The 21671-nt window shown below is 38.7% G+C and overlaps 1 protein-coding gene across 1 annotated transcript in view; it reads left to right on the forward strand.

The window, feature by feature from the left end:
* lrmda (leucine rich melanocyte differentiation associated) overlaps nt 1–21671 on the forward strand; it is a 192022-nt gene that overhangs the window by 62602 nt on the left and 107749 nt on the right. The window lies entirely within an intron of this gene.

A 21671-nucleotide genomic window follows, 5' to 3' on the forward strand; every position in this document is an offset into this window, starting at 1 on the left:
TTCTTTGAAGGTTTTCATGGCCTATATATATGCATATCAGTGTGAGCTCTGAGATCCTGTGGGTATGTCTGTGCAAGTCTGAACATGCTACTCTTTGTTCCTGTGTTGCATTGCTTGTGTGTGTGTGTGTCAATAGTTTGTGCATATGTTTTTTATGTGTTTGTGACTCACCTCCACAGCGAGGTTGCAGCTGCTTTAATTCCCTCTGTGACAGTTGTCCAGAAGAATGCCAGTCAGGGCCATCGCAGGGGTGGCTGTCACTCAGGGATAAACGATAGGCCCATCAATTAGCAGCTGTCACCATGGCAACTCTATCACAGTAATGACAGCAATGTTCAGGCTGGAGGAGAGAGGGGAGAGTTTCACCCTTGTTCCTGTCAGGGAGTGTGATATCTACCGTATAGTATATCAACAACATTGTGTGTTTGTTGGAGTGTAGTTATTGTGTAATTGTTTTACATTTTGAAGACGTTCAGTAATTAATATTCAGTGCTGTTTGCTATTTGTTAGGGCCTCCTAAGCTACTGCTGTTTTCTTATTTTTATTGACACAACAAGGGGAGACAGAAATGAAATGAGAACATAATGAAACAAATCATTGATTTTCTTTTAAATTAAAGATGCTAATCTCTGTAAATAAATCACAGGGTTGGTTTCCTTGATTGTAAGGTTGCATTATAATGAGTACAAATAGTAAAATTTACAATAATATTGAAGTTGACTGATGGCCTATAGATACTTTTTAGAGTGATTGATAATCAAAGATACATTTAGCTAGTTGCTAGCCGCCACCAAGTTAACAGCCTTTTGGAGGCAATAGTAATGTTCCCAAACTCACATGAAGCACCTATAACTTTTTGATTTAGGAGAGTATTGTGAGAGGGTTAGTCTGTTAATAGAAGCTTGATAGCTGGGGAGAAAATTTAAGAGCTCCTTAGAGTAAAGGAAACTCTGTAGGAAGAGAATGAGTACAACAAGACTTTGTGTCATTATGGGCCTTTTTAGTGTTTTCCACTAAGAAGAAGGTGGTGAAAAAACACATAACACGCTGTGTACCAAAATATGTATATATGTGATTTGTGATATTTTCACTGATTATCTGATTAATTAGTTGATGATGGCTAATGTCAAATCTCAGCAGGTTTTTTTTTAAGAGCAGCATAGTATTTGCTCACATTGGCTTGACTGCTGACTTTGATTTGTGAAAAAAAAAAAAGGAAATTATTTAAGTGTTATAATAGTAAGTGGAAATATGTGCAAATTCTATGATTTAATTAAATGTAACCTGTGATGAAGCTTATAATTAGTTTTGTGTCATCTTGTAAACATCAGTTTTACGGTCACATAACCATTAGTCATTATTTAACTCGCCATAGAATTGAACAGAGTAAGCCTTTTCTATCACCTAGCATACTGAACACAAATGACACCTACTGTATACCCTCTCCCCGTTTGAATAGGGAATGGCATTGACTGATTGATATTGTAATCTCGCTGTGAAGTAATGTTTTACAGCATACGTAAAGACAGATCTGTATGGCCCTCCCTACCGAGCACCTTTCTTCTGTATGGATCTGCCAAGTGCTGAGGACTGGTTAAATGCTGTCAATCATTGATTTTTTTCCCCCTCTGACAGTAGAGTGATGGCTGTGGTGATTGAAGGAGTCAGGGTTTTTGTCTTTCTCCCCCTGTGCTATAGGATTCAAGCGAGAAATCCTCACACCTTCTAAGCCAGCCCGTCACTTCCCTCCTCCTCTTTCCCCCTGTCTTCTCACTACCCCTTTCTTTCTCTCCCTCTCTCTCTTTTAACAAATGGCATCAACAGGCCATGAAATAATCAATGCTGATGATCCATCTTGGAGCCTGTCGATATGTTAATGAGCACGCCTCATCGTTATTGCTGCCGGGTCATAAATCACTGCTTCTTACCAGAATGCACAGCAGCTGGTGCAGCAAACCCCAGGCCAGGAATAAAACACTGTCTTTTAACGATTAATGTCCAAACATTCTGCTGCCCTGCGCCTTGATTGTTTTCAGATGCCAAAAAAGTAGGACGGATTGTAAATCAATAAAACAATAAGACAAAGTGTTTTAATAAAAGGAGAGGTTGCGAGTAAATCATTGCAGTGCTCCATTTAGCACTGCTTCCTGGGTAAGGAATAATTGGATACCTGGTACCCAGAAGTCATTTTTAAGGTTATAAATGCCTGTGTCAGCTAGTAGTGAGAAGCAGGCTAGCTTGCAGCCTTACATTTTTCAAATCTGTTTTTTTTTTTAAGGAGCCTGAGCAAAGCAAAGGGAGGGTTTAGTGGCTATTTGTTTCACCAAGAGAAATGAAAAGATAACATGTTTGCATAGAGTACACTGTAAATCATTATGATAAGATGGTGGAAAGGGAAGCTTTATTATTCCCTTATTTCCATCACTTGAAATCTCATACTTTATTCCAATATATTGAATACAGCTTAGACATATATGCTCGAAGCCCATTATGTGTCCCCACATGCAGTATGTACATTGCCTTAAAGCACCTAATTCATAGTTCTGTTACCAAATTGTTTGACAGGGGTTTTTTCTTTCTTAACTAACAGTACACAAACTGTTTGTTTGTTGCTTCTAATAGCCCTTGTGATTACTGGTGTAGTTATTATTGTTATGATAGGATAGGATTGCATGGTTTATACTTTTTTGCTAAACCTCAGTTGTTGGATTATTTGTCACGCCACAAACCTTTGAGGTATAACTGTATTTTATTAGCAAATAAAATTGTTTTTCTCCATATGTACACCTGGGAAATGTATGTGCGCTCCATGTGTAGGTCCATATGTAAAATGAATATAAAACCATGACATTGTCCATTAGGTGTTGAGTTTGGCCACATAACACGTTGATTTAATAGGATACCTAACAGCAAAAGGTATTAAAGTGGCTGATCGCTGTGTGCTCATTATTGTGTAAAATACAGCCAATTGTTTTTTTTCCCCATCTTATTTAAATGCCAACAGTATCTCATACAGATAAATGGGAGTGGGCTGTCTTTGCAGAGAGCACTTGCAATGAAAGTGTAGAGTAGTTATTTTCTTATTTTCTTGGTTTATGCTGCAGTACAGTGTATATCATAAAGCAATGAAATGTGTTGGCCTGTTGGATACATGCTAGTGCAAATACCAAGTAAACAGTTATGTGGTATCTAAGCTAATTTGCTTGTTAAACAACCATATGTTGGCAAGTTTGAGTTATTGTTGTTTACACTGTATTGAGCCTATTGTGTTTTGGTTCCATTAGGGATCACCTCCCTTCCAGCTTCAACAACAACCAATGTTTTGTGGTTTACTGGTTGTCTTTAGTCTTCAAGTGCAATGAAGTCACATGTAATCATAATCAAAAAACATTGACATATATGCCTTATCTCAAGATTACAGTGTGTCTGTTCAAATCAAAGTGTATCACTTTGGAATTGCACTCTTGTTTGGTTTTAATATTGCTATTAACTGTGGTTTCAGTCCTGTGACCTTGTGCTCAATGGTTCAGTCAAGCTTGTAGATTGCAGTGTAACCTCTATGTATGTCTCCACCGGGCCTCTCAGAGCTGAACAGTTTTATGTTCTAGCCCTTGGACTTCCTGCAGATGATGAATCATAAACCAGGCGTTTATAGCAATGGTAGTATCTGGAATACCATCTACATCAGTGCTCCCTCATACACGTGTCCTCACAATGTCAATATTGGTAGTTAAGCATTGTGTGCAAACTTAGTTACGTAAAACATTGTGTTTTATGAAACCTTGCCATCATAAACCAGTGGAGCAAAGATAATGGATGCCAATTTTCTTTGTTGCATTGTATCGAGGTAGTTAATATTTGTCAATTTAGATGGACCTAAATAAGTTAGATTTTCATTGTGGTGGTGACACGGCATGTTTTAAGAGGACTGAATATATTTGGATCATGACAGGTGTTTGGCCTACTTGTAAATCTGCTGTAGCCTTTCTTTACTCATTTACTTTTATTGTGATCTGGTACGGAGGGAAAACATGGCCATATTTGCTTATTCTGTTTTTATTCTGCCTCACACACTCACTAATAAGCCAGAACACAACTGTAGTCGAGGATTTATAGAACCAGATACCGTGTGCAAGCATTGGGCACCCCAATTTATTTACAGGAACTGAATTTACTTCAGACTCTGACAGCTTGAATTCCTGTGGCCTCTTTAGGGCCTAAATCATACTTGCGTTATAGTGCAGCTCTGCATTTTTTCTCCCTCAGTGCTAAGTATTATAATGATGAATCTGCTACTCTGGCTTATGCCAGCTCTAGGCGGACATAACAGCAGTTGTTTAAGTTTTCCAAAATAAATAGAGAATATTTCAATAGAGACAGATAACAAAGAGGAGCCTGGGAAATAGTTTGACTTGTGGAAGTTGGCTTTCTAAATTGTTTTTGTTACCAAGATAAGGAACATTAACTCCAGATGTCAAAGAAAGTAAATAATATATCAGCCGGCTGCAGTAAATGCCATGTGCTAAAGAACCAAATTGAGATTTTTGTTTATAACTGTCATCTATCAATTTCTGCATTATTTCACCAATCTTCATCTTCCATATCCACATATATGTAACCAGCCATCCATATCACATATTATCTGTATTCCCCCAAGGTTTTCAGATCACATCTGTGTGTTTTACCTCTTCAGAACAGATGGGCCCTGTGCATCCTGTTATCAGTGTGAATGTATTACAACTTACAAATTCATTAGACAGGGATTCTATTTAGCATAAGTTAAAGTAAGGGAGAAATGTTAACAGTTATTTCAGAACAGTTATTGCTATCCATAGCAGCCCATCGTGGATATGCCTTATTGGTTAGGGAGTTGTATTTGACAGATTTTGTGGGAGCAGATTAATCATTCATGGGTTACACTTTATAGCTGCTGTGATGTTTGACAAAATTTGTTGTGAGGAGTTATAGTTGTGGAAAAAACTCTTAACTTGGGAGCCAGAAGACGGCTGGTTCAAGTCCACCATGGACCAGTCAGTGGAGTGGTAGCCGAAGAGGTTTCCTGTTCACTGCCATGTTGTTTTACGCTTTGCCTGAAGCTAACTCCTGAGCAAACTTCAACCGTATCTTTTAAAAATGTAGTTGAATTGCCAGTGGGGCTTTTGCTAAAGATAAAGATTTGAAATGTTATTCTCAAAATATTGGTTCTCTTTGCTGAATACAAATTTAATTCAACCATTTTTTGTTTATGATGGCAAGAATTTCGACACATTTCAGATTGTTGTGATCTCAAGGGGAAGAAGAGTCATAATGTAACAAGTCATATGCAAGCTTAGGGTGCAATTTTTAGGCTTTTCACCAGTGTGCTGAAGGTTAATATAGGATGCATTTACTCCTGTTTAGTCCACTGCAATATAAAACATAACTGGTAGTTGCACAAATAAAGGCATAAAAAGATTTGTGAGATCATGAATTTTTTTAATTAGTAAAGGATAAGGTTCTGAAACTTTTGGCAGTAACAATTGGCAGTGCTTTTTCATAAAAAATAAACCACAGCTAACACATGTTGCTTAACTAAATTGAAAATTGAATCATAATCCTAAGAATTGAGATCAAATTTTGAAGTGCTATTCCCAAAGATTCTCACCCCTAATGCAAAGATCTTGGATGCACCACCACCAACACCCACTAGTGTACCCTATCCCCTGTGTAAAAACTCCACACCAGTACCCATGGGGTAAGTGTCCCAATAATTTTTTTTTTTTAATTTGCAGATCATTTAGGCTTTATGATATTAATGAGGATATGTGCTTATTAGTGTTCCTGGGAAGAGTTGTTGATGGGATAAATCTGGAAGGGGTGAAAAATTATTTAACACGCTCAGCAGGAGTGCAGGATTGGCCAATTGCGGTGTGCTATGATTCATTCTTATTGTGCGGCAAAGCAGCTTGATGGTGCAGCACAGAGACAGTTTACTGCGGAATTGGTGTGATTTTGCGGCATTTGTTTGGGTGTTCTACTAAATGCTAATTAGGCTCTACAACCGTAATTAGAACATTTCGCTAGACGGATCAATTTAACTAGCACCACAGTAAGAGCATCGTGAAGATTAACACACACATACACACACTCCCACACTCACATACACAAGTGATATCACACATGCATACACAAACATATCACCTTATAATTACACTCTTGCTAACTATCAGACAAGACAAATGTGGGGGTTGCAGGGACTGTTTTCCCCTAATATGTTAATCATTCCTTTGTTCTTTTGAGGTTTTAGAAAGTGCACATGGTTTCATTGTGTGTTTTATTTAGTTAATAAACTTAGAAAAGTGAAGTTTCTATGACATGGAACACTTTGTTCAGTTACCAGTGACAGTTCTATCACTTGCTCCTACAGTAAATGCTTTTCCTCACAAACCCTGGCACTTGCATGCAAATATGCAAACATAGAGGCTTGTGAAAGAACAACCACTTTCAGTGAAAGTAATTGCCTCGTGTACATCACTGTTGCTCTGTCCTGTAATACGGAGGATCAGAGTGCCGCATGCACATCAGCCTGCAGCCTCGCCTGCCAGTCAGGCCTGCAATTTACCACAGCAACAGCGCCATGGCATTCTCCTTTGGCTTGCACACAGCGACTGTGGGCAGCGTCCTTGCCTCTCACAGCAGACATACTTCTCATTCATCTGCTGAGTGACACACAGTTGGACAATGTTGAAAAAACATAGCAGAGCAAACAGACTCCATTGGGTTGTTACTGTGTCAGCTCACATCAAATATTACTTTATTATGGTTTGACTCTCTATTTGAAAATAAATAATAATGGATTTTTTTCTGAAGCAATGCCTATCAGATCATTTCTCCTATGGCCACAAACAGTAGAGAAAGTGCAAGGGTAGTTATTTTCATACAATACTATTACAAGTAAAAAACCTCCATGTTATGATATACTGTTGGTTACGGATGCATTCATTTGTATGGAGCATTTTAATGTTGTAGCTGATATAAACTTTAAAATCAGTTTAAGAGTATACATGTTTCATTTATTTTATTATTACTCAATTATTTAGCATGTATTAATCTGAATAAGCAAAGTAACCAGTAACTATAGCTGTGTATACCTAGTGGGTTAAAAAGTGCTAAATGTATAAAATGTTTTGAAATAGAAATACAAAGAAACTAGTATATAATCAACAAATATCTAATAATTGTTATTGCAGTAGGAGTTGTATGAGTAGTAGTAGTAGTAGTATTTGTTTGCTGTAGCATGTTCGTCTATAATACAGTAGAAAAAAGTATACATCCTTCTGTTTGTTATCAGTGGGTGGTGCAGAGACACCATGGGACTTAATCTAGTTTACTAGGCAAGTTAAAATATATATGCAAAGTGTGGAAAAGATTACATAGAGCCAGGTGGATTTCCATCACAGACTTAATACACTAAACATTGATGATTATAATTGATTGATGTATACATGTACATCTTATCTGGTGACTCATTGTTCCATGAGCCAACATCTGCGCTCTTGAGCCAATAGAGAAAGAGAGAGAGGTGGGGTTACCCTAAAATGCACTAAGGTATATGTAAATACATTTATTATTTATGTGGGCATCAGGGGTTTGCTATTGTTGTCTCAGAATACATTGAGCTTTTGGCTACGGCCTTGGGGCCTTCTGTAAAACACTTTATCATGTTTTTAGTCCTCATGAATAATTAAAAACTTAGATTACTTGCCATGTACAAAATTCATATTCTGGGGGTTGGGGGTGGGCGGGGGGAGATACATGAAAATTAATTTTCTTTTCTCTAAGAGTGTGACGGGAAATCAATTAATCTTGATGTATTATTTCATGCAGGGCAGGGTAGCAGCAGCAGCAGAGAGAGTGGCTACAGCTGTTCTCATTGGAGAGGCCATATATTACACTTGGCGGCTTTGACAGCTTCTGGAGGAAGGGGCTGAAGGATATCTGGCAGGTGAAGCAACTGTAAAAAAAAAAAAAAAAAAAAAAAGAGGAATAATAAAAAATAAAAATATTGGGGAATAGTTCTAGGGAATGTTATAAACTTTACAGCTGAGGGCATGTATTGTTGAATTTACTCCTTTTAGACTCTTGCTTCAATTCCCCAAAACTGCTGCCACTCCTAGCTGACATTATTAATGATGTTCCTTTTTGAACCATCATGTTCATTTGATTTAGTAGTCATATGTTTTTGTCCCTCTATCTGCCATTTATTTTCTTGTGTCTCCTCTTCCCTTTTTGGGGGGTAAGGGGAATTGAGATTTACCACCCGTCAGATAAATGTGTCCAGGTAATATAACACTGGGGATAGAGTGACAGAGCTATTTACTGCCTGCTTTAAAGTTTTATAACTTGTCACAGTCTGCAACTTGTTGTCTGTAGCTCCCCAATTTCTCGATACGGTGTTTGTAAATAGAAAAAAGTACATAGAAAATGATTACTCTTTCAAGTGGGGAAGCAGAGAAATTGTGAAAGGTAACAGGATAGCACATCTAATGGAGGAATAACACTAGTTGATTGCGTGAAAAAAACAACACAGAAGTGTGCTGTAATGCGATGCAACTAAACAAACACAATTCTTTAAATAATTCTTTAACTTTGTAGAAATATATGAAACAAGGTGAACACTATTGGCCATCCATTTGTGCCACCTTACCTTGGTGACATTTAATCATAGTTTCCTGGGAACTTTTCTCCAAAGTGATGTGCAGACTGTTAGAAGTCAGTCATGTCACCTGTTAACTGAAAGATGGATCACCAGCCTGCCAGCTGTGACTGCTGATGAGTGACAAGTGAAATGTGTCATGTCACTTCCCAGCGATGTGTTTGTCAAGAAGGCGTTTGTGGCCAAACAGTTACTTTCTAGCTGTAACGTAATAATTCATGAAAAAGGAAGCGGAATTATACTGTGAAAGAGAAAGCCGTTAGTTTTCCAGGGTGTCTGCAGGACCTTTAAAGGCTTTAAATGTCTCTAATCAATCTTTACAAACTCACAAATTCATTAAGAAAAAACCTCATTGAATTTAGTCAGGCTTTATCTGAACATATACAGTTTATCTGAGTTTATTATTGGCAGATTTAGAAGACAAATAAGAAAGAGAGACTAAGAGATCTCAGTTTATAGTCTCTCAGTTAAAAGGTTGGCACCGTTTCTCCATTTCCCCCGGGAGAGGTGCATATTCTGCTCAGCTATAAATTCCATTCCATTTATGAACAGATTTCACTGGTCAACAAGACTGGTAATCAACAATCAGTAAACATCTGTTACTATCTATTAATAACCCGGCATTGCAGATTTACGGCTGGCCCCGATGGCTGGTGTAAATGTATTTCTGCCGTTGACGAGGGGGAAGCTTGGAACCAGCGGCCAATGCCATTTGTAAATGTGAGACAAATTGGAGAGCGGGAGACAACTAAATTAAAAAGCCAAATGACCCAGGCCAGATGGAGCCCAATATAACAAATGGAACAAGTTGTGGAGGTGCCAGTTGTACAGACGCTGAGGGACACAGAGGGGGAATTGATTCAGGAGAGCCATTGGGGTGAGCAGATGAAAAGGTTAGATTAACACTTACAGGAGGCAGAAAGTAGGCCTCTGTGCCCTCCAGCTTTATGTTGCAGTCATTCACACATATGGATGCTGCTGTCCACATCATCTTTTAAATGGTGCTGTGTGAATGTCAGTGTGAGACACAAACACAGTTAGTTTTACTCTCTGTGCCTCTGACAGAGAGCATGTTGTCCCAAATGGCTAGAATCCTACTTTTAACCGACACGCCTTTATTCAGATGTTGCCTGCTGTCAAGATTTTTCTTATTTCATGAAGTATCCATACAATGCAGTACTGTATGCATCACCCTATGTAGCAACCTTTCTATACCTGAAAAAAATAGCATGATATAAACGTAATTATCAATGAATAGACTTCGTGTGTGACATCATGTTGCCCAGAAATAATGTGTATTATTTTAATGTAGTATAATGTTAAGCCAGACGCTGCACAATATGGCAAATGTTGGTTCACTGTGGTGGTTCGCTGGTGATGCATCACACCTGCAGCTCTCTAGGTTAAGACACATGAGCACATTTGTATCTTGTAAATGGGTGCACAACGCTGGGGTGAGGAACACATTTGTTTGGGTTAAAGACTGCATGTTAATGAAATAGATCATGAACAATGCCATTATGATAATGGATTACAGCACTTTCGTTGTGGCGTAATATTTTATTTATGACCTTTTTGGATTGCCTAGATGAAAAAGAAAAAAAACAACAACATAGTAGTAGACCGTGTTCTGCTCTATGGGCCTTTACCAAACACAAAAATACCAGTATTTACTGAACACATTTTTCCCCGTGGCATGTGAAGATCAGGGAGTTTGAGTGGGAGATTAGCTTTGGATTAATGAAGTCTGGAGTCGGGAGAGAAATGGTTATTACTTTGTAATGTAGAGTCTTTTAATTTCCACTGTGGCAGTCAGGCCTAATGTGTTATTTTACATTCTGTTTTAGATTGCCCAAAGTGGTCACTGCTATTTGTCTTACTCATTTAAATCACCATTATTCAGATGTATTAGGAGATGATACATTAAGCTGCACTCAATGCTGCTTGCCTTCCTGGTTAGTGAATAATAAAATATTCCTCGCCAGGGTCAGTAACACAGCAGTAATATTCTCCTGAAAGCCTATCGCAGTCTTATTCTTCCTCCCTGACATACATAAGCTGTTAAAACATAATGTGCCACCATTTGTTCCTTTAATCTCAGCCTTTTATCCTTTTTTTTTTCTGCACTTGAGGCATCATTATGGGAATCTATGTTTTCATCACTCACTTGAAATCCCATTTTTGTTTTTCTGTAGGAGATTTCCTCCTGTGCAGTTACTTACAGTGGCCCTCTCCTTACCTCTTGCTTCTGATAAAGGAAGCATGAACTGACAGGGGCTATTTGTTACGCCGATGAGACAGGGATGACACACACTAGATTATAAAATGCAGAGACGTGCAGAGGTCAGATAAACAATTTGCCACCAAACTTGGCTACCCATGATGCTCTCTGCTCCCCGTCTGCTCAATATCAGAAGGGAGGGAACAGGAGAGGAGGTGGGAAGGATCATGTGAGTAAGGAGGGGGGGTCCAGAGGAGCACAAAGGAACAGTAAAAGAGCCCCCCTGGCTGATGGCAGTCAGGTTTGCATTTTTTTTTTCTCCCTCTCTGGGTTAATTCACAGGATGAAAAGCTCCTCTGTATGATGTGTCATATATCAAAGACAGGGCATCAGTGATCTTTGCTCAAGGGCACAGATAACAGACAGATAGACATGTGAATGAGATGAAAAAAAAGCAACTCATCCTTTTCTGCTACCACCACGGAGGAGATAAAACAAGATTTATGACTCATCTCAGACCACATACCGGCTGCGCGGACCATTTTTCACATGCTCCAAAAATTGGTACTGGAAAGCAATCTGCTTGTCAGTGTGTCCATCAGGTGCTTCAGAAGGAAATTGGGTCCTTCGGGCTTTTTGCTCTGCAGTCAGCTATTTTCTTTATAGCAGTTTTGTTTTTAATGGTATCCATAAATATATGTAGGGTTATAAGTACCTTTATCACCCGAGGAGCTTTTCCACATGATGTGGCCCGCTATGCTCTGGTGGTTGTTTCTGAACTGAGAGCTTCCTCTGTTTGGACACTACAATCCAAAGAGCTGCAGAGTTGTCGCTGTAGTGATGGACAGTAATGAGACGGTGTGACAGAACACCCTTGTTGACCTTGATTGACAGAAATTTGCTTTGATAGGCAACCAAATCAATTTTCGTCCAGAGAGCTATTTCAGATTGTAGCAGGGCAAAATAAAAAACCTTCAGTGGAGGTGAGTGAATGGAGTGACGGCATGATATTGTTATCTTCAAACATATCACTACATGCTAAATGGCTTGAATATAGCAATGTGATGGACCAAGGCGTTTGAATAGACAGGATGTCTTTCAGATGATGTTCAGCAGATCGGGATGGTGAGAATGACTTCATGCTCCTGTCTGAACCTGTTAGCTTCATGTTGTGCACACATATCAATACTTTGCACCTTAGGTGAAGCAGCTGTGAAATATGCCTCATTGTGCAGTGTTAAAACATTGAAACCTGCTAGCTATACACAGCGGCACAAACAAAGAAAACAGCCCTTTTTGTGTTGTTTCAGTATGTTTTTTTAAATATTACTGTCACTTTACAGAACTGGGAGAGAATCTTTATGTCAAATACTTTGGGGAGCATTACTGTATCAGGAGCATTCCCCTGAAACTGAGACGCTGAGTAACACAACAAACTACAATATGGATAATATCGTCACTAATCTACTGAGTGAAAAAAGAAATGTGGCAGGTTTAACACAAAACTAAAATAAATATTGACCCCTAAAAAGTTTTTTTTTGCCATTTTCTCTAAAACTAAAGGACATATATGATACAGGGAGTGCACCTTGAAAAATGAACTTTCTACTCGTTGACTCCACATGGCCAGAGTTATCCTTTGATGCTCGTTGTATGACTTAGTTGGGCAAAAACATCCATTATGCTGGTGATTTGTTGGTTTGGACTGCATCAACAGTGGAATTCAATCTGTAGCCTGTGCAATCAAACACCATTGCTAGAACTACAAGTTTAATGTTTACATATATATTTATAATATAATTGTAATTGTAGTTCAACAGGTGGTGATACAAAGTTGCTGCTACATTCAGCAGATATCTAGCATAGGCTTCTACTGCCTGGCTGTGTGATTTCTTTTTTTTTTCAAAGTGCTTCCTGGCTGCCATGTTGGAATGGGGTATTAGAGCGGCCCTGCTGTGCTTGGAGTGTTGATAGCAAAGGGAGCTGCATGACTCTGTCTGTTATGGATCAGGTTGCACTTGGGGAAACATTTGAAGGCCCCTTTGGGCTTTCACAGAACAGAAGTTTTTTTTTTCCTGGGGACAGAAGGATCAGCCTAAAGCAACAGGCTTGTTGACTTTGATATCCTATCTGATACCAGCACTTCCACAAGTTTACACCCCTGCAAACAGGCCTGACATTAGAATATCCTCATTTGTGCAAGCAAGGGGATTTGTCCCACCGCAGGGGTTTGAGGCTTGTGTTTCTGCCTGTCTCCGATGAGTGAGGGTTTCCACAATTTGGCTGGTGTTCCATCTCACACCAGACCAGCTTGTGAGAATGAGAAACAGGCCAAGGAGAGGGGAGGGCACAAATACCTGCCCAGCACAGCAGGCAGATGTTCTACGCGGGTCATTGTGAATTCCAGCCATGGAAAGAGGACAGACTGATGTAAAACATACACTTGTTTTGCAGATTGTCACGTTCCCATCTTGTCTACTGTTGCCCCTTGAGCTCTGTCCTACCTGCTGTTCCTGTCTAGACTACTTGCCAACTGTGACATCTGTTCTAAGATGAAAGCACAGGCAAAATCTGAATGTCAATATCCTCATTGTGAACTGACAAAATGAACCAACGGACGAGTGTCTGTCACTGCGTGGCAATCATCCTTCAAATGAAAGGTTACCGCGCCACATTGTGTGCCCGAGAAATGACCATTTTTAATCAGACAGCAGGGGACACATCTGTCAGGAGCTCAGTAAAGCTGCAGTTAGGAGCCAAGGAGAGCAGAGACTGATCAGTACAAATCATTCCTCCTGTCCCCCTGCTGACAAAACAGGCCTAAATGTGAAAAGGCCACCAGGGAATTAAATGTGACTTTTCTAAGGTTATTCCTTTGGATGCTAACATGATAAAGTGAGGAGGTTTACTTGAGCCTGATAGGGGATTGCATTATACATGTTTGAATACTTTTTTTTAAATATTAGATGAATATATATATATATAATCTGTGTGCCTTTGTTGGTATAATTAAGAAAGTTGCCTTAAGGAACAAAAAGTGTGCTCACGACACGATTAAAAGCAAAACAATGAGCTTTTCAAGCCAACATTGCAGTAACTTGCTTACCTATTTGTGATGAGATTAGAAATTGGATTGTCATGCCTTAGTCACTAAATACATGATCAGCGTCTGTACTTTTCATCATACATTATGTTGGCAGGAACATGGTATATTTAGACAGCAAGATATAACATAGTTGCCCCATAAATGGTTAAACTATTTTCCTCTCCATGTTTCCTATGTTTTCCATGTTTTGTGTGATCAGAGCCCCAGTGAAAGTGTAAATTAAGACCTTGGGGTTTGCCCTATCCGGGGGCCTTCGCCTTAAGATTACATCTACAGAGGGTTAGAAAATGTTCAGAGCTGCAAAAGTAATTGCAAAGCTAAGGTTAGTAATTTTGTGGTATTAAATTGCCTGTCAGAGCTAAATGAAGTAGGGCTTCTGCACTGCCAAAAGCCATACGTGCCTATGCGGAGAGTGGTGTAGCTTTCCCTGAAGAAGGTAGTATTTTCCTCCACCACATCATTTTATCATTCAGCTGAGTTCATGGTGTTGTTTTAAGAGATTTAAGTCTCATTACCCGAACCTAAGCCCTTTGTGATTTATACCGTTATTACAGCACTCTCTCTCACAATAGAAATGATGCATGAATCACATTTGTACTGTAAGACAAATGGTTCTCCAAGGGAAAGAGAGACATTGTAGCTAGTTAAAGGGACCCTCATTAAGCTCTCGTTATTGGATAAGTGGCTCTCATTTTCTCTGTGAGATTCCAGGCCTGACTAACTGGTCTTATACCTCTCTGAAGATTGCAGTGTTGCAATGCTGCAGTGGTAATTTGTTCTTTGTGATGTGACCAGCAGTCATACATTTATTCTCAGTGTACAAATCCGTGTCATTGACCTTCAGTTCCTGCTGAGTCCAACACCTGCTGACCCTAGCCCTAAATTTGTCAGGGATGGTGATAAATATAACCCCTTAAAGCTGCCTCTGTCCAGCCGAGCCCATGGTTGTTCTACATCTTGTTTTATATGCTCTGCCAGTAATGTCCCCTGACCTTTGCTTTTTAAGGCAGCCTTACAACAGTGCTAGATGTATAATGGAATCTTATAGACTAAAACAACAATATCGACAATCCTGGGACTGCCACTAACAATATTTATATGATAGTTTAATTAGCCAATTATCGTCTGGATTAATTGATTCGTAATTTTGTTAATAGAATGTCAGGTGTGTTAGGTGACATCTTGCTTGTTTTGTCTCACCAGCAGTCCAGAATGATTATGTGATTATCATAATGTTTGCTGATAAATTTTCTGTTGATGGCTCGACCAATCATTTCAGCTCTTTACAATGCTACCACCAGCAAAGCATAATAGTCTTCATAATTGAGTAAAATAAACAAACAAAATAACAACTGAGTTTGGACTAGTTTGCCAAAATACTTTAAGTACTTTACAGATTTCAAAAATATATTATTTTTCATCTGTAAAATGTAAAGGATCCTCAAAAGACAGGATTTAGCATAGATGTTTTAATTTATAAAAATGTCAATAAATGTTTGATTTTTGTGTCAGTGTCAGTTGCAAACATTTCGATTTTTTTCTGTTTAAAATGCAGCAAACACTCAGTATTTTTAAATGAAAGATAAGAGGAGCTTTGCAAGTAAAGTGAACAAATGTGTTCAACATTTGAGAAAATTCCCCTTGAAACAATAGTAAATGATATGTCAAGTATATTTACTGCACCATTCTGCACCATTACACCATTCTCATAGTGTTTACTTTCCTTGTATTATATATGTTTTAATAAATCTACCCTAACATAGCATGTTTTAGTCTACTCTGACTTCTGAACTGTTTTACTAGAGATGGCCTTAAACAAGGACAGGTGACCACAGTATAGCTGAAATAAATGCTATTAGACCAAGTTAAATATAAACCTGTTCAAAAAAGAATTGTGATTTAAGAAAAAAAAAAAGGCTTTGAAGTGTGTCAAATTTCGTCTCCTGCCTCCCCTATCATTTTCTTGAATTCATAGCTGAAAATTGGAATTGATTTGCAGGATGGCAGATACTAAAAGCCCCTCTATTGATGTTACTATTGACAGTTTTGGTAAATTCCGAATCTCTTATCATTCCTGGCCAAATGATACACCTTTGTATTCTGTGAGAGGATGTCGATGGCAAGGGGTGCATTGTTTTAGAAGGACTTATTGAGCTGGATGTCACTGCACTGTGATTTAGGACATAACAGAGAACGTTCTTTTCTGTGTGCCGTAATTAAACCTGGTATGGACAACACCCAGACTGCTAAAGACATCACTGAAGAAGAATCTGTGATGTTGATGGCCTTTGTGCTGAGGGATTTTCACTCTTCCAACTAAACAGCCATCCACCCTTTTTCTTCTTCTTCGACCCTTTCCATCTCACCCTCCCCTTCCCTCTTTTGTATTTTGCTCATGCATGAAAAAAAGTTTTTGCCACTGAGTTTTGCAATTTTATCAGAGGCATATTAAGATAATTCTGTGATATGGTATTGACCTCTTGCTCAAATGATTTATAATATCAATTAATCTCTGGTTCCACGATTAATAGGGACTTGGGTTAAGAATCTATTAGAGATAAATCATCACCAAAATCTTTTTTTTATTCAGTAAAGTGTTTACTAATTTGAGCAGCATGTCATTATTTCAGAATATTCATTTCAATGTCAATTTTAACTAAAGGAATGTTTTAATCATGTATTATATTGAACATGTGAAAATGTGTGAAACTTCCCATTTTTGTCATAATGTACTTTGAAGTTAACAATATGAGTTTTTCCAGTTTAAGGTAGTGCCTTCAATGGCAGAAATAAACTACTCCAAGTCACCCCTGTTGACCACTGAGACACTGACGGACTCTTTGCTGGAATGACATCTGACCCTGCTAGGGGCATGAACCTGCGAGTGCCTCCAGCAGGTGCCAGAACCTGACACCTCCTGAAGGCACTGGGAGCAAAGTAGTGGGTGGTTAAGCTGATGGTGGGGGCTTTTAGGGCTTTATGTTTGGAGGAATAGTAACATGATGCTGGAGTCCCCTGCCTTTTCCCACAGTGGCCCTGAACCACCACTCAGCGGCTCCACTGGCTAACTAACGGCTCACTTGACTGTGGTTACAGGAAGCCCTTTGTTGGGAGGGACAGAATTCAGGGGGGAAGTGGTGTAATCCTGGCTCTGTCCTGGATCAGTCAGTTTGGATTTCACACAGGCCCCACCATCAGGCCCGGTGCAGCCAAGGGCCCCTAGACGCTGTGTTCCTTAGGCAACAGGCAAACACCTTTTTCATCACAGCAAGACGAAAAATAAAACCAGCCACATCCCTTAAGAAAACATTGGCCGTTGCTTTATTTTACAAAAGTTGAAATGTAAAATTTAAGTATACTATAAATCAATTTGTATCTACGCCACTAAACTGTTTATTTATACCTTGTCCACATATTTATTAAAATATTTTTTCTTCCAAATCTTGTTCTCTGTTAAGTATTGCAAATCATTATGATGATCCTTTGATTCTTGTTCATGTACTTCCATGATTCATATTCCCCTCTTGAGAGTCTTAACACAGTAGACATAGATGAATGGTGTATATTATGGTTTATGTCCACCAGTTTTTTTTATTTACATTATTTAGCTTTTAGAGGAGGAACAATCTTTAATAATTAATCACAATCTTACTTTTTACAGACTGACCAATCACAGCAGTGGATGTAAAAGTTTAAAGCTGGTTAACAATTTCATATACTATATAGAAAAAACGATCAAGTCTACCATGCCTCATATCCTCCAGAGATCAGTTTGATGAGATATAGAAAGATTGACAAACTCCTGTAACAAAAGGAAGCATTATTTAGCAAGTCTTTCTCGATTTCTTCTGAATAGCTCTCGACTGTATATGACAAATAGTGGGCTGATTCAATTGTTTCTCGAATCTTCCAAATGATTTCCGCCTTCACACTATCTGCGAATAGAACCATCTGAGCGCAAAACTGCTATTTTTTCAACGGTACAGTAGGTGGCTTGGAAAGGGCAGTAAAGTCATGTCCAATGCGAGTCATGTTGTCTTTCATTCAATTAGACAAACTCTAGCCCACACAAATGACATTGAAACAAATTGATGTAATGACGAGAATGCATGCCTTGCAACAGTGAGAGGTGAAAATCCTCCCCTGCAATTTCAGGATTTGCACTTGGCATGGCATGTAATGTGATCTCGGTTGAGTCTGAGGAAAACAAATCCTTTTTTTCCCCCTCTGTTTTACATACAAGTGTGAGTGTAGTTTGTAGTTATTTCAGGAGACAGAGCAAGAGAGCTGCAGGGGTTGCCGGTTCACTCTCCACCTATGCTATGGAGAGCAGATAATTGCTCCATGGCTAGAAGGCTTTGATTGGTTGGCTAGTTAGTGATCAGAGCAGCGAGATGTCTGGCTCTCTGTGGACACCAGGATCTCTGTAACATATGGCAGAGAGAAGTGGGCGGAAAGTTTTTTTAAGTTGCTCTAATCCTCATTTTCTTTATGACCTCTTACATGGGTTACAATGTCATGTAATGCCATACAATTTTAAGTTAGCCATGGGTATTTCTAGCCCTTTTGAGAATTGAAAATACAAGTATAGATTTGACCACAAGCATGCACTATGTGTCAGACCTCCATCTCAAAACAGTTTCAGATGGATTCAAGTTCTGAAAAAACTTAACATGAAATCTCTTCAAAGAACATAATATGTGCTTGAAGGTATTATCCAGACTTGTTTAGCACAAAGTTTTGCCAGAACTCTAGTTTGGACTGTTTGAAAAGTCAGTGGCATTAGAACATGGCATATATTATTTCCAAGCTTCCATTTTATCTGCCTATTCTCACACATTTTAGCAATGTGAAAGTAAATATGCTGTTTAAATATAAACACTGTACCCAAATTAAATATATACTGTTTTCTCGCCAATTACAAAAGGTTATAAGTAAAATTATATTGTTGTCCAGGAGGTGCAGAATGTCAAGGCAGATACATGGCACCACAAATATGCTGCTTTATGTTTGTGAAGACAAGTCAGATTTTTCACTTCATTTTTTTTAAAGACAATACTCAATCAACTGTAGCTCAACAAAACTAAAATGATCAATTTTCATCAATGGTGTGCCCTTACTTTGTTTTACTTAACTTTACATTTTATTAGATTTGGTGACATGGTTCCATGTCAAAACTCTTGATTGAGAAAATGGTTTATATAAAAGACTGTGTAAACCAACAATTACCAAATGATCCTGTTCATTTTCCAGAGAGAAAAGACAGTTTCTTGCCCCGCTCCAATCAAAGTTAACCAACATTATTATGTTGATGCCATAAGCTAAGCCCATAAACATTTGTACAGGGTGACGACATATGACATCATATCTACTCTAAATCATATGTACCTTAGCAAAAGGAAATACCAGGATGTTTTGCTTCATTTATCTTTTACGCAAATTAAGCTTATAGGGAAAAATGCCTTCTGCTCATCGGGTTGTTAAAAGGTGTTCACCAGCGTTTCCCTCTATAGAGATCCAGCTCTTTGACAGAAAGAAAATCCCTCCAAAAACCCCAGGGGGTCCTCAGTGGTTAGTGAGCTTGAGGCTACAAGGAAGACCTCTTTAACATTATACACACACCACACATTGTTAGAACAGTATCATGTTGTTGTGGACCCCCTTTGTCCCCTCTCTCTGCCCTGTCTGTAAAGAAATTTGGGTTGATGTTTGTGATGGCAGGGATCCCTCTCAACTAACAATGTCGAGAGTGAAAAGAGGATTCTTCCTCCTTTCACTCCGGAGCTTTCTTGTCCGCTGCAAGTTTACATGACCCTTCAACTCCTCTCTACACAAGCTGTTGAGTTTTATTCAGCAGCTTCTGTTTGGGCATATAAGGAGGGATTGTTGCCTGGGTCACAGCGGTAGGATGCTAAGTTTAGGAGTTTATGTAAGAAGGTCTTTCTAAACGGCTCAGCCGAGCAGTCTCTTGACAGATCATGTGAAAGACACCAGGCCACAACAAAAACACTAAGTGGCAACATGCAGGAATATATATTTTCCCTGACATTATTAAAAAAACTAAATACCTATTTGAGAAAAGATTTCCTTGATGTTTCCACAACTATACACTGGTTTATTATTAACAATCAAAAAAAACTTTTTTCCAAACTTGTTTTAGAATGTTTGTTGGTAATTTATATCCTCTAAATTGTCTGCACACCCTGTCCTGTCTGTCATTTTTTTGCCAGAGTGATGTTGAGTTGTTTACTCAAGCACATCAACTCACTTTTCACTCTCACTTAAACTGAATGAGCTTTTCTGCATCTACAATATTTCACGGAGCCTGTTTGTCAATGTTGGATGTGTCCATCACTACATTCCTTGTTCAAGGCAGACAAGACAATGGATTTATTAGGGAGACAGATGAACTTCTTTTCAAATCCCATCATTCTGTTGAGTGTCGAAAACCTAGACAGTTGATGTTCATATGACAGCTGTCACATTCATAACAGTCTAGTCACAAACAAGAAGAAACACGTAGGCTGTTGAGTCTGAAAATTCGCATAGCTTTTAGTAAAGTGTAGCCTGCCATCAGGGCTTTGTGTAGGATCATAAAACGCTTGGCATTTTGACTTGTGCCTTATGATTTATCTTGCCTTGAGACATAATTTGGTCTGAGCCCACAGCAGAAACTATACTTGGATAAATGCTATGGCTTTGAGTTGAAATAAACAAATCCCTAATGCCCTATCAATGTCCTTCCTGTTGGAAACAGAATAACTCCTTTCACTAACCAAAAGGAATATATATCATCAGATAAATGCTCCCTAGAAATAGGAAACCAGGGACAGGCTTAACCACTTCTAAGCCCTGCTTCCCTGTAGACTTGTGTTTATGATAACGGGTAATGAATGGAAAGTGGATTTTATCAGTGAAGGATGGAGGAATGGTTAGCTTGACTGATGATTTTTGTCCCACGTGGCACAATCAAGGCCTATTTTTGAAGTATTATCCCTTGTGTCTTTGTAGACCAATTTTTGTGGATATTGGCTGTGGGACTCTGCAGCCCCTGCTGTACAGTAGAGAATGAAGGGCGGTCCAGTGATCTGAAGATACAGCAGCATTGCTTGTCATGTAAATAAACTACAGTTGGTTGCCTAGTAGTTATATCCTTCAATTCAATCCACTTGGTTTGGTTACACAGAATTTAATCTGGTTGTATGTCATTGATTTGGCTTCAGTAGTATCTTTGTCTTTGTCCTCATCAACTTTCTGCCTAGGGCTGCTAGATCTGGCCAAAAAGATGATTACGATTATTTTTGATCAATGTTGGTATCACAATTACTAATCACAATTATTGATTGATTGATTTTTATGGACAAAATGCACATTCACAATCAAACAAGAACTTCCATCTTACCCTACATTCCTGCTAATGTTCAAATCGGACATAATAAGGTTTTTGTTCATGTGAACTCAATGCATTTTCGTTTTGCTCGTCTGCTCTACAGCACATTACTTTTTTTTCTAAAAGGAAGCCAAAAATCTGGAAAGGCTGTGAGTTTAGGAGGCGCTTCTTTTAATATGCAACAGAGTTTTCTATGAGCGGAGCACACATTTAAAATATCAATCTCTTTCATTTCATAAATGCTCTTTCTTTTTTCTTT

This window comes from Anoplopoma fimbria, chromosome 6 (assembly GCF_027596085.1).
Source record: "Anoplopoma fimbria isolate UVic2021 breed Golden Eagle Sablefish chromosome 6, Afim_UVic_2022, whole genome shotgun sequence".
NCBI lineage: Eukaryota > Metazoa > Chordata > Actinopteri > Perciformes > Anoplopomatidae > Anoplopoma > Anoplopoma fimbria.